The sequence below is a fragment of the Malania oleifera genome, chromosome 1 (assembly GCF_029873635.1).
Source record: "Malania oleifera isolate guangnan ecotype guangnan chromosome 1, ASM2987363v1, whole genome shotgun sequence".
NCBI lineage: Eukaryota > Viridiplantae > Streptophyta > Magnoliopsida > Santalales > Ximeniaceae > Malania > Malania oleifera.
In genome coordinates, this window is record NC_080417.1 from 122050355 (window position 1) to 122063295 (window position 12941).

Here is a 12941-nt window from a genome sequence, read left to right on the forward strand (position 1 = left end):
ATATTTGTGTGGCCTAAGTAGACTTTTCATGTGAAGAATGAATTTATACAGTTGTTATGAAACATCATACTATACTAAATACAAAGATATAGATAGTGTATACATTTGATATGGTTTTCCAGCTTATGAGATTATACAGAGATATATTTATATTCGCAGAGAAATGTACATGCATATACAGTTTTATATAAATAGTTCATGAAACGGTTATATACATATATCCAAATACATGTATATAGATACTCAGATCAGTATTTTATATTACAATTTATTACAGAACGGTATATACATATATACTGTGTTATAACATGCCACGTATTTCCTACTACCATAACATACAGAACACAGACAGAGTATATATATACAAAATACACAGATAGATATACAGAGGTAGCATCAAGATGCTACAGATACAGTGTTTACAGTACAGAAAGATAGAGTTATGATAATTTTGGAAACACAATGAAAACAGTAAAAGAGTATATATATGTATATATGTATATAGTATCAGATCCCTGAGAAAAGCTACACAGACAGATACAGATTACAGAGCACGGTACCATTGCTAGATATAGATAGAGTGCAACCACATAACTCAGATAGTATGTGGGTACCGTTAGCCGTGCTCGGAGAGTATGTAGCTCCCCAGTACACTTGGTTGAGGGGACCGGTTTGACAAGGTAGTAGCCAGTCCCGAGCTTAGGAGAGAATGCAATTTGGCCAGGCTGAGGTAGTGTAGAGTATGATGACCTATCTGGAGGGCTGACCAGATAGAGTCCCGCCTACAGGCCGCACAACCCTGTCATGAGGGGTCAAATCATGACGTACAGAGTCCCGGGGATAAAGTACAGATATTTATATATTTACAGTTTTACAGTATAGTATGATAATATCAGTATGAAAAGTAAAAAAATATAGATGATACAGTGTACTTTAAATTGTGAAGGAAAGATATGTTTGAAAGATATGATTTACAGATTGTTTATTGCATTACAAAACAGTTATTGTTTTAAAAGCATATTTATCTTAGTTGCCACACACTACTGATAGAATATTTCCACTTACTGAGCGTCGACTCACTCCTTTATTCTAACATTTTTCAGGTGAGCCAGATAGACGAGCAGATCAGGCTCGCGGATAGAGAGAGTGTTTGGTCACCCTGGTTATAGGGTGAGTTTTTGGAAAAACTGTGTATGTTTTTGGGATAGATGATACTGGAGTGGCATTTTTGTATGGTCTGTATATTCTAGAATCTGGTATTATACAGTTTATGTATAAATGGTTTCATGATATATGTTTCCGCTGTGTAGGAATGTTTACTGTATACATAAAAAAAATGATAGAATTTTGAGGTCGTTACACTATGCTCTCAACACAAGGATGCTAGTTCTGGTTACTTCAAGGACCTGAAAAACATGTACGTACGAAAGGGGTGAGACACCTCTCAGTAAGACAAATCCAGATTATATTGGTGTGTGGCATATGACTGTTATCATGGCATAAAACATGCATAGTTCAATACAATTCCAGTATTTTCACAAAATAGTTCTAGTATAGTGCTCATCACGCACACACACATGATCAAGTAACTGATGTTGTCACACCCTTCATGTAACGTCCTCAAAATTCTCATCATTTTTTTTTATATAATAATAAACTATTCCAATACCTGCAGGTAATGGGCATCCCTATGCAGCGGAAAAACATGAATCACATTATATACAATACCAGAATTCAGTATTTTCAACCATAGCTACATAATACATTTCTCTCTCCAGTGTCATCTACCCCAAAAAAATACACAACTCTGTCAAAACTCACCCTATAACCAGGGTAATCAAAATACTCTCTATCCGGGAGCCTGATCTGCTGGCCTAATTGGCTCATCTGAAAAATGTTAAAGTCATGGGGTGAGTCGACGCTCAGTAAGTGGAAATACGCTATTACTAGTGTGTGACAACTAAATTAAGAATACTTTTTAAATAGCAACCGAACTATAATACAATAAATGTTATGTAAAGCATATCTCTCTTTTCACTATTTAAAATATAACTGTATCATCTGTGTTTTCTACTTTTCATACTACTAATATCATATTATACTTATCATATACTGTAAAATTGTATACATATACATAACTGTGCTTTATCCCTGGAACTCTGTATGTCATGATTTAACCCCTTATGACAGGGTTGTGCGGCCCGTAGGCGGGACTTCATCTAGTCGGCCCTCCAGATAAGTCAATATACTTTACACTACCTCAGCCCAGTCAAACTGCATCCACTCCTAGGCTCGGGACTGGCTACTACCTCGTCAAACCGGCCCCCTCCCACCCAGTGAACTGGGGAGCGGCATACTCTCCGAGCACGGCTGACGGTACCCACACACTATCTAGATATGTGGTTGCACTCTATCTGTATATAGCAACGATACCGTGCTCTATATTCTATATATGTACTGTATCTGTCTGTAATCTTTCCACAGGGATCTGATACTATATATATATATATATATATATATATATATGCATATATACTTTTTCACTGTTTTCATCGTGTTTCCAAAATTACCATAATGCTATCTTTCTGTACTGTAAATACTATAATCTTTGTATACTATATCTGTAGCATCTGGATGCTATCTCTGTATATCTATCTGTATTCTCTGTCTATATACTCTATCTGTATACTCTGTACGTTATGGTAATAGGAAACATGGCATGCTATAAACACTGTATATACTGTTCTGTATAAAACTGTAATATATACTGATCTGAGTGAAACTGTATACATATATATGTATGTATATCTCTCTGTATAATTTCTGTGAATATATAACTACATTTGTATATTCTGTATAATTCCATATATTGGGAAAAACTATATAATCTGTATATACTGTCTATATCTGTGCATTCAGTATAGTAGGATATATTATAAAAGCTATATAAGTTCTTCATCACATGAAAAATTTACTCAGGCCACACAAATATTTAAAGTCATATTCTGTAAAAACTGTATAATAAATTGGTATATATATATATATATATGTATATGTATATGTGTGTGTGTCTATGAAATCTCTGTTATCATTCTTAAAACTTCTAGCATAGCATATTTCCCGTACCTTAACTTTGAAAAGCCCCTATAAAATTTTGGCTCTATACCCACAGGGTTCCTAACTCATCGTCCTGAAAATAAAATCCCCCAAAACAAAATATCAGTATTTTCTTACCTACAACATTTCTCATAACTAAGGGAAAGACAAATACAGAATAAAATGTCTTACCCTGAGATTGAACGAAATCCAAACCAACTTTTTCAACGATCAACTCCGGCAGATTTGCAAAGAACTTCGCCTAGAGCATCGTGGTGGCTTCGGATCGTCGATTCGGCGCAAAACGGGCCCGGAATCGAGGAGAGAAGGAGAGAAGGATGTAGAGAAAGAGAGAGAGAGAGGAGAGGGTTTCTTGCGTTATTTTCATCAAAAATCTGGGTTAAACACTATTTATACTGTGGCCTTTGTCGACAAGACACGTCATCTCGTTGGCGAGTCTTTTAGTAATTTCGTCGACGAACCTTACTTCCTCGTCGACGAATTGTAGGTGTCTTAAAACACTTCTCAGTATTTTCTCATCGATGAGACGTGGCTTTGTCGACGAGGTCCCTTATGCGCTCGTCAACGAATCCCCTATATTTTTCAATGAAACCCTGTGCAAAAATCCTGGGTTTTTACATTCTCCCCTCCTTATAAAATTTCGTCCTCGAAATTTACTATCTATATCTCCATCTATACATTCCATCATTCCGTAAAGGAAAATGGTCTACTTATTTTATTACTTGCCTTCACTTGTGGTGGAGGAATACCATGGTTACATTTACGTTCTGGGAAATTACACATATAAAACTAAAACTATCTACTAACTAAAATCAATACATGTACCTGCAAAAGAAACTTATCTAACTATTATACTTTACCTGAGTACCTATATACCTCTTGGAACAACTGCAGGTATTTCTGTCTGATCTGCTCCTCGAGTTCCCAAGAAGCTTCCTCTATGGCGTGATTCCTCCACAAAACTTTAACTCACTGTATTTCATTAGTGCATAAAGTCTGAACCTTCCTATCCAAAATCTGTACTGGTACTTCTTCATATGCCAATAAATCCTTAAGTTCTATCTTTGCATAGCTAAGGATGTGGGATGGGTCTGAAACATATTTCCTTAACATGGCAACATGAAACATGCCATGAATTTGATCCAAAGCTGGTGGCAAAGCTAGCCTATAGGCAACTGACCCTATTCTCTTAAGTATCTCAAAAGGGCCAACATACCTAGGGCTCAACTTGCCCGTCTTTCCAAATCTCATAACTCCTTTTAGAGGAGCTATCTTCAAAAATACTCGATCTCCCACATCAAAGTCTAACTCTCGGCGGTGAGTGTCTACATAGCTTTTCTGCCGACTCTGTACTATACTGATTCTTTCTTTAATTAATCGAACCTTGTCACAAGCCTGCTGTACTATCTCTGGACCCAAAACTCGTCTTTCGCCTACCTCGTCCTAGAAGAGATGAGAACAACATCTCCTACCATACAATGCCTCATATGGAGCCATGCCGATACTAGCCTGATAGTTATTATTGTAAGAGAACTCAACTAACGGCATAAACTGAATCCAACTGCCTCCAAAATCAAGCACACAAGCATGAAACATATCTTCTAGTGTCTGAATTGTTCTCTCAGTTTGACCATCTGTCTGGGGATGGAAAGCAATGCTAAAAGCTAACTGCGTACCCATAGCCTCCAGAAAACTTTTCTAGAATCGTGAAGTAAACCGAGGATCTCGGTCCGAGACTATGTATACTGGTACTCCATGAACACGAACTATCTTCTGAACATACATCTCTGCCAATCTGTCAATAGAATAACCGATTTTAATAAGGATGAAATAAGCGGTTTTTGTCAGATGATCCACAACCACCCAAATCACATTCAACCCCTGTCACACTGGTGGTAACCCCGTAACGAAGTCCATCGAAACATGGTCCCATTTCCACTCTAGAATAAACAACGGCTGTAACTGTCTTGCCAGTCTCTGGTGCTCAGCTTTAACCTGTTGACACGTCAAGCGTTGCTGAACATATTCGGCTATCTCCCTCTTCATTCCACTCCCCCAGAAATACTCTCGCAGGTCCCTGTACATTTTAGTACTACCGGGATGGACCGTGTATAGGGATCTGTGAGCCTCTTCCAGTATAGTCCTCCTGATCTCAGTATTTGCAGGAACACATAGCTTAGAACGGAATTGCAGAGTTCCATCATCTGATATGCTGAACTCCTCACCCTGACCATCACGTACCCTAGCTATCACCTCTGCCAACTCTGCATCATCGCCTTGAGCTGCTTTAATCCTCTCGTATAGTGTAGGCTGAACCACTAGACTAGCAATGACTGCCTGTGGACTCTCCTCTATTAACTCTAAACTGAGCTTCTCCAAATCCACTAAAATTGAATATGGAATCCCCATAGCTGCCAGTGCGGGTCCCCCTAATTTCCTTTTCAGAACATCTGCTACTACATTTGCTTTTCCTGGGTGGTAACTAATCGTGCAATCATAGTCCTTAATAAGCTCTATCCACCTTCTTTGCCTCATATTCAACTCTTTCTGGGTAAAGAAATATTTCAAACTCTTATGATCCATGAAAATCTCGTATTTTCCACCATATAAATAATGTCTCCAGATCTTGAGAGCATACACCATTGCAGCAAGTTCTAAATTGTGGACAGGATAATTCTTCTCATATTCTTTAATCTATCTGGACGCATATGCAATGACCCTACCGTACTGCATCAACACGCATCCAAGACCCTTCAAAGTGGCATCACTGTATATTACGAACCCCTCCTCCCCTGAAGAAATAGCCAGTACTGGAGTTGAAACTAACCACTGCTTTAACTCTTGAAAACTCTATTCACAGTCATCAGTCCATTCAAATTTTACATTTTTCCTCGTAAGTCGTGTTAATGGACTTGATAGCCTGGAGAAACCATCTACAAAACTCTGGCAATAACCTTCTAATCCTAGAAAACTCCCAACTTCCTGAACATTTCCCGGCCTTCCCCAACTCACCATTGCCTCTATTTTACTCGGATCAATTGATACTCCTACTTCTGAGATCACATCGCCAAGAAAAGTAAACTGCCTTAACCAGAACTCACATTTCTTGAATTTTGTATATAATTTCTTTTCCCTTAATACCTACAACACTTGCCTTAAATGATGCTCGTGCTCCTCAAAACTCCTTGAGTAGACTAGTATATCATCAATGAACACAACCACAAACTGGTCCAAATACTGGTGGAATGCCCAATTCATCAAATCCATGAAAACCACTGGTGCAATAGTCAACCTAAATGACATCACTAGAAACTTGTAATGCCCATATCTAGTACGGAAAGCGGTCTTCGAAATGTCCTCTACTTTAACTTTCACCTGGTGGTAGCCTGACCGTAGATCAATCTTAAAGTAAACCTGGGTCCCCTGGAGCTGATCAAATAAATCATCGATCCTAGGGAGAGGATATTTATTCTTTAATATCAATTTATTTATCTCCCTATAATCGATGCATAACCTCATGGTTCCATCTTTATTTTTCACGAACAGAACTGGCGCACCCCAAGGCGACACACAAGGCCTGATGAAACATTTATCCAGCAATTCCTGTAACTATTCTTTCAATTCTTTTAACTCTACCGGGGCCATACGGTATGGTGCTTTCGATATTGGTGCAAATCCTGGCAACAAGTCTATAGTGAACTCAATCTCATGATCTAGTGGCAAACCAGACAATTCTTCTAGAAATACATCTGGGAATTCCCTCACTACTGGGATGTCATCTTGTCTCAATTCTTCTTTTGGCAATTCTTTTATATATGCAACATACCCCTGGAAACCACCCTGTAACAATCTCCTCACCTGAATAGTCGACACTAGCTGTGGTGAGGCACGTACACGTGAACCCGCAAATCTAAATTCTAACTCGCTTAAAAATTACTTCTTTCTGATGGCAATCAATACTAGCATGATAAATAGCTAACCAATCCATACCTAATATCACATCAAATCCCTACATATCCAGGACCACAAGATCGGCTAAAAGCACTCTCTCCTGAATACTTATTGGAAAATTCCGAAGTACCTTCCTGCATCTAATCACAGATCCCATCGGCGTACCCACAGACAGTTCTACATCTAGTAGTTGAGTCTCTACCCAAGTTATTCTAACATACCCCACCGATATAAAGGAATGGGTGGCACCTGTATCAAACAAAACAATCATTTTATATGGTAAAGCAGTAAGAGTACCTGTGACCACGTCTCTAGCCGTCTCAGCGTCTCTTGGTGTCAACACATAGATCCTCACCGGCGTAGTGTTCCTCTGTTGACCACCGCGGGGCGCCTGATATCCACCTCGAAATGGTCTGGGAGCCTGTGCATAATTCGACGGCATCTAACACGATCGAGCCATATGATCGGGCCTCCTGTATCAATAACAAACATTTTCCCCCAGTCGGCACTCACTAGGATGTCTCCGTCCGCATCTAGGACAAATGGTAGGAAGTTGTCCACCTTGAATTCCCCTATGCTCTGCCGTTTGCCTCTGGCCTCCGCCAGATCTACTTCCTCTCCAAGGACCTCGACTCGAACCCGCCTAAAAACTTGAGGGCGAAGTCCTCTTCCTTTGACTCTGTGTCTCCGTCTCTCTAGATAGACTCTCCTCCGCTATAGTGGCCTTGTCAACCAATTCTGCAAAATTCTGGATCCTCAGTACAGCCACCTGTCTGTAAATGTCTCACCTCAAGTTCCTGTTGAACATTCTGGCCTTCTTCACTTCATCGAGGACAATATATGGGCAGAAACGCGAGAGCTCAATAAATCTCACCACATACTTCTGGATAGTCAATGATCCCTGAGACAGGCTCATAAACTCCTGTACTCGAGCATCTTTGATTGAGGCTGGGTAATATCTATCGAAGAACATGTCCCTGAAACGAGTCCAGGTCATTGGCACTGGTATAACCCTCTGCTCCTCCAACAACCTGGTGGCTGACCACCATCTCTCGGCCTCCCTTGCCAGCCTATATGTAGCATATAAGACCCTCTGCTCATCGGTGCAATAAAGTACTGTCAAAATCTTCTCTACCTCCTGCACCTAGTTCTGAGCAACTGCAGGATCAGTCGCTCTAGAAAAAGCTGGCAGATTCATCTTCATAAATTTCTATATGGTGCATCCCTAAACTGGAGATGGACCTCCATGCTCTCTAGAACTCCATGCTATCTCAGCCATAACTTGCTGAGCCACACTACGTAACACAGCATCTGAATCCCCGCCTGCTGCGCCAGAAGGACCAGCACCATCATCCCCTCTAGCGTGAGCGCTATTGCCTCCTGGGTCCATCCTGCAAACACATAGAACACCGTTTTAAAATTCTATTTCTCTACAAACCCAATTCATTCAACTAAAACTCCAAATTATCTATTAACCATCCTTCTTGATCCGAACCCCAAATCACATCCCATAACCTAAATACATAACTCGTCGACAGTTTACTATGGCTTTCCTGAAATCATCACCCCAAAAAAAACACAGAAATAATCACGAAATCCCGTATCCAGATTAAAGAACAAAACCTCAAATCTTTTTCGTATATTCTGGTATTGTTTTTCGCTGCACTCTAGAGTCTATAGAACCTAACAACCTAGGTTCTGATACCAAATTGTAACATTCTCAAAATTCTCACCATTTTTTATTATATAATAATAAACTATTCCAATACGAGCTTGTAATGGGCATCCCCATGCAGCAAAAAAACATAAATCACTTAACCACATATATATGTATATACAATGCCAGAATTTAGTATTTTCAACCATAGCTACATAATACATTTCTCTCTAGTGTCATCTACCCTAAAAAAATGCACAACTCTGTCAAAACTCACCTTATAACCAGGGTAATCAAAATACTCTCTATCCGCGAGCCTGATCTGCTCGCCTAGCGGGCTCACCTGAAAAAATGTTAAAGTCATGGGGTGAGTCGATGCTCAGTAAGTGGAAATATGCTATTACTAGTGTGTGGCAACTAAGTTAAGAATACTTTTTAAATAGCAACCGAACTATAATACAATAAATATTCTGTAAAGCATATATCTCTTTTCATAATTTAAAATATAACTGTATCATCTGTGTTTTCTACTTTTCATACTGCTAATATCATACTATTCTCATCATATACTATAAAACTATATACATATACATAACTGTGTTTTATCTCTGGAACTCTGTATGTCATGATTTAACCCCTCATGATAGGGTTGTGTGGCCTGTTGGTGGGACTTCATCTGGTCGGTCCTCCAGATAAGTCAATATACTTTGCACTACCTCAGCCCGGCCAAACTGCATCCACTCCTAGGCTCGGGACTGGTTACTACCTCATCAACCAGCCCCCTCCACCCAGTGAACTGAGGAGCTGGATACTCTCTGAGCACGACTGACGGTACCCCCACACTATCTGAGATATGTGGTTGCACTCTATCTGTATATAGCAACGGTACCGTGCTCTATATTCTATATCTATACTGTATCTTTCTGTAATCTTTCCATAAGGATCTGATATTATATATATACACATATATACTCTTTTACTATTTTCATCATGTTTCCAAAATTACCATAATGCTATCTTTCTGTACTGTAAATACTGTAATCTCTGTATACTATATCTGTAGCATCTGGATGCTATCTCTGTATATCTGTCTGTATTCTTTGTATGTTATGGTAATAGGAAACATGACATGCTATAAACACTGTATATACTGTTCTGTATAAAACTGTAATATAAACTGATCTGAGTAAAACTGTATACATGTATATGTATGTATATCTCTCTATATAATTTTTGTGAATATATAACTATATCTGTATATTCTCTATAATTCCATATACTGGGGAAAACTATATAATCTATATATACTGTCTATATATGTGCATTCAGTATAGTATGATATATTATAAAAGCTATATAAGTTCTTCATCACATGAAAAATCTACTCAGGTCACACAAACATTTAAACTCATATTTTGTAAAAACTGTATAATAAACTGGTATATATATATGTGTGTGTGTGTGTGTGTGTGTGTGTGTGTGTGTGTGTGTGTCTATGAAATCTCTGTTATCGTTCTCAAAACTTCTAGCATAGCATATTTCCCTTACCTTAACTTTGAAAAGCCCCTATAAAATTCTGGCTCTATACTTGCAGGGTTCCTAGCTCAAAGTCCTATAAATAAAATCCCCCAAAACAAAATATTAGTATTTTCTTACCTACAACATTTCTCATAACTAAGGGAAAGACAAATACAGAATAAAATGTCTTACCCTGAGATTGAACGAAATCCAAACCAACTTTTCCAACAATCAGCTCCAGTAGATTTGTAAAGAACTTCGCCAAGAGCATCGTGGTGGCTTCAGATTGTCGATCCGGTGCAAAACGGGCCCGGAATCGAGGAGAGAAGGTGAGAAGGACGTAGAGAGAGAGAGAGAGAAGAGGGTTTCTTGCGTTATTTTCATCAAAAATCTGGGTTAAACACTATTTATACTGCGGCCTTCGTCAACGAGACACGTCATCTCGTCGACGAGTTTTTTAGTAATTTTGTCGACGAACCTTACTTCCTCGTCAACGAATTTCAGATATCCTAAAACCCCTCTCGGTATTTTCTCGTCGACGAGACGTGGCTTTGTTGACAAGGTCCCTTATGTGCTCGTCGACAAATCCCCTGTATTCATCGACGAGACCTTGTGCAAAAATCCCGGGTTGTTACACTTCAACCCAAATATGGCCCGCCTTACACGGTGTCCCCACAACATGGCGTAGCTCTAAGCTCCCATGGCATCGTACCGGTACAACTGGTGTATCCACACCCTTCGGTGATCAGCCGGAAAAGCAGTATTGCATGCCCTCGGATATAGAGCCGGACACTCTTGCCAGTCACTGGCAAGTGATATTTCACACCCTTGGATATGGAGTCGGACACTCTTTCACAACCTGGAACAATTCGGAACCCCGTTCCTATATCTCATTTCAGAAAATCACAACTCATGCATGTTCATATAACAAAACATTCCACACCTATTTGGTAATCTAAAATCATGTTTTTCCAAAAATACAGTTGAAACAAGTTAAGGCACAACCACCTCCAAAACATAATATATATCACAATATATCCATGGTTTTCCAACGAAACTAGAGATGCAACCCAATGCCCCATTTTTTCCAAAATTGTAACATGCAAAACCCATATTTTTACTCGTTAGATTTCCCCAAATGAGTAACCAAAACACACACAGGACCGTGAACCATAGTTCAACCAAGTTCGATTTTGAAATAACCAATATAAATAGAATCCCCTTACCTTTCCCCAAAAAATCCAAAACCTGAACTCTACCACTCCTAAACAACGAATCGAGTTCCCAAAACCTATAAACCACAATACAAAACATACTTACAATTCCATTCTCTACATAACTACCATAACAGAATTGAAAATCGAGCCTTACCTCGATTTTGAGTCAAAACCCTAAAACGCTTGAAACGAAGATCTGTTCCACAAATCTCAAAGAGAATCCTTCCCTGATCCTCGTAGTAACATCGGATCATCGATTCTAGTAATGTATGACGAAGAAATCTAGAGAGAGAGAGTGGAGTTCGAGTTCTTAGAAAAAGAGAGAGAGAGAGAGAGAGAGAGAGAGAGAGAGAGAGAGAGAATTTTGATTACTTAGCTAAGAAGCAATGGAAAAATATATTTATAGCCCTTTTACTCGGCCAACCTCATCGACGAGGCGGCGTCTTCGTCGATGAGTCAACGAAGGGAGTTCATCGACGAAACGGTGGCCTCGTCGACGAGCCTAAGATTTTCGGATTTCCCAAAACCCCTTGGCTTCTCCTCATCGATGAGCACTTGCATTTCATCACCGAATAACAAAAGGCCCTCGTCGACAAATTCCAGCTTCGTTGACGAAGCCTGCTCAATTACCGTTTTACCCTTCTCTTATTTATTTATTCCATATATCACAGTTCAGGTTCTTACAAAGAGCACGGTACCATAGCTAACTAATTAGATCGGAATAGTAGGATACCCACTAAGTGCCAACCCCCAGAGGTTGTCGGTGTAGTAGGCTAGGTGAATCAGATTGGGTATAGCCGATAGTGCAACCAAACTATTCAGGTGTGTGGGTCGGTGGCCGATTGGCCTGGAGGTGTACGCGGTGTAGTAAGATACCCACTATGCTACTAACCCCTAGATGTTGTCCATGTAGTAGGTTGGGCAGGCCAGCCAGCGTTAGGTTCAGCCTATGGGCCGCACAATCCGGATCATGAGGGGTGGAGTCATGATACACAGATTTACATCCAGGGTAAATTTCAATAAAATACAGATTTAACATATGATTTTTAAGATATGAAAATTAATTATGATATAGTATGTTTAAAAGTATAGATTTTTATATGATATCAGTTACAGTTTAAGATATGTATATATTACAACTACATTATTTGCAATATATGTTTATAGTATGATAATATTCACATTGCCACACACTGATATTAGTCTATTTCATTTACTGAGAGGTGTCTCACCCCAGCATTACAAATATTTCAGGAAATCCCAACAGACGAGTGGAGTGAGCTCCGTGATAGAGGAGTTCGTAGGTACTACCCAGTTGCAAGGTAAGTAGTTGGGTTAGAGTACTCATGATGGATTTTTGGGGTATATATGTGTATATGTAGAAGCAGTGAAACTTAGGTATTGTATATATGTAAAGTGTATTTTGGTTCCGCTGCTTAGGTAATATGTATGTATACACAGGTGAATCCTCGGTATCTATG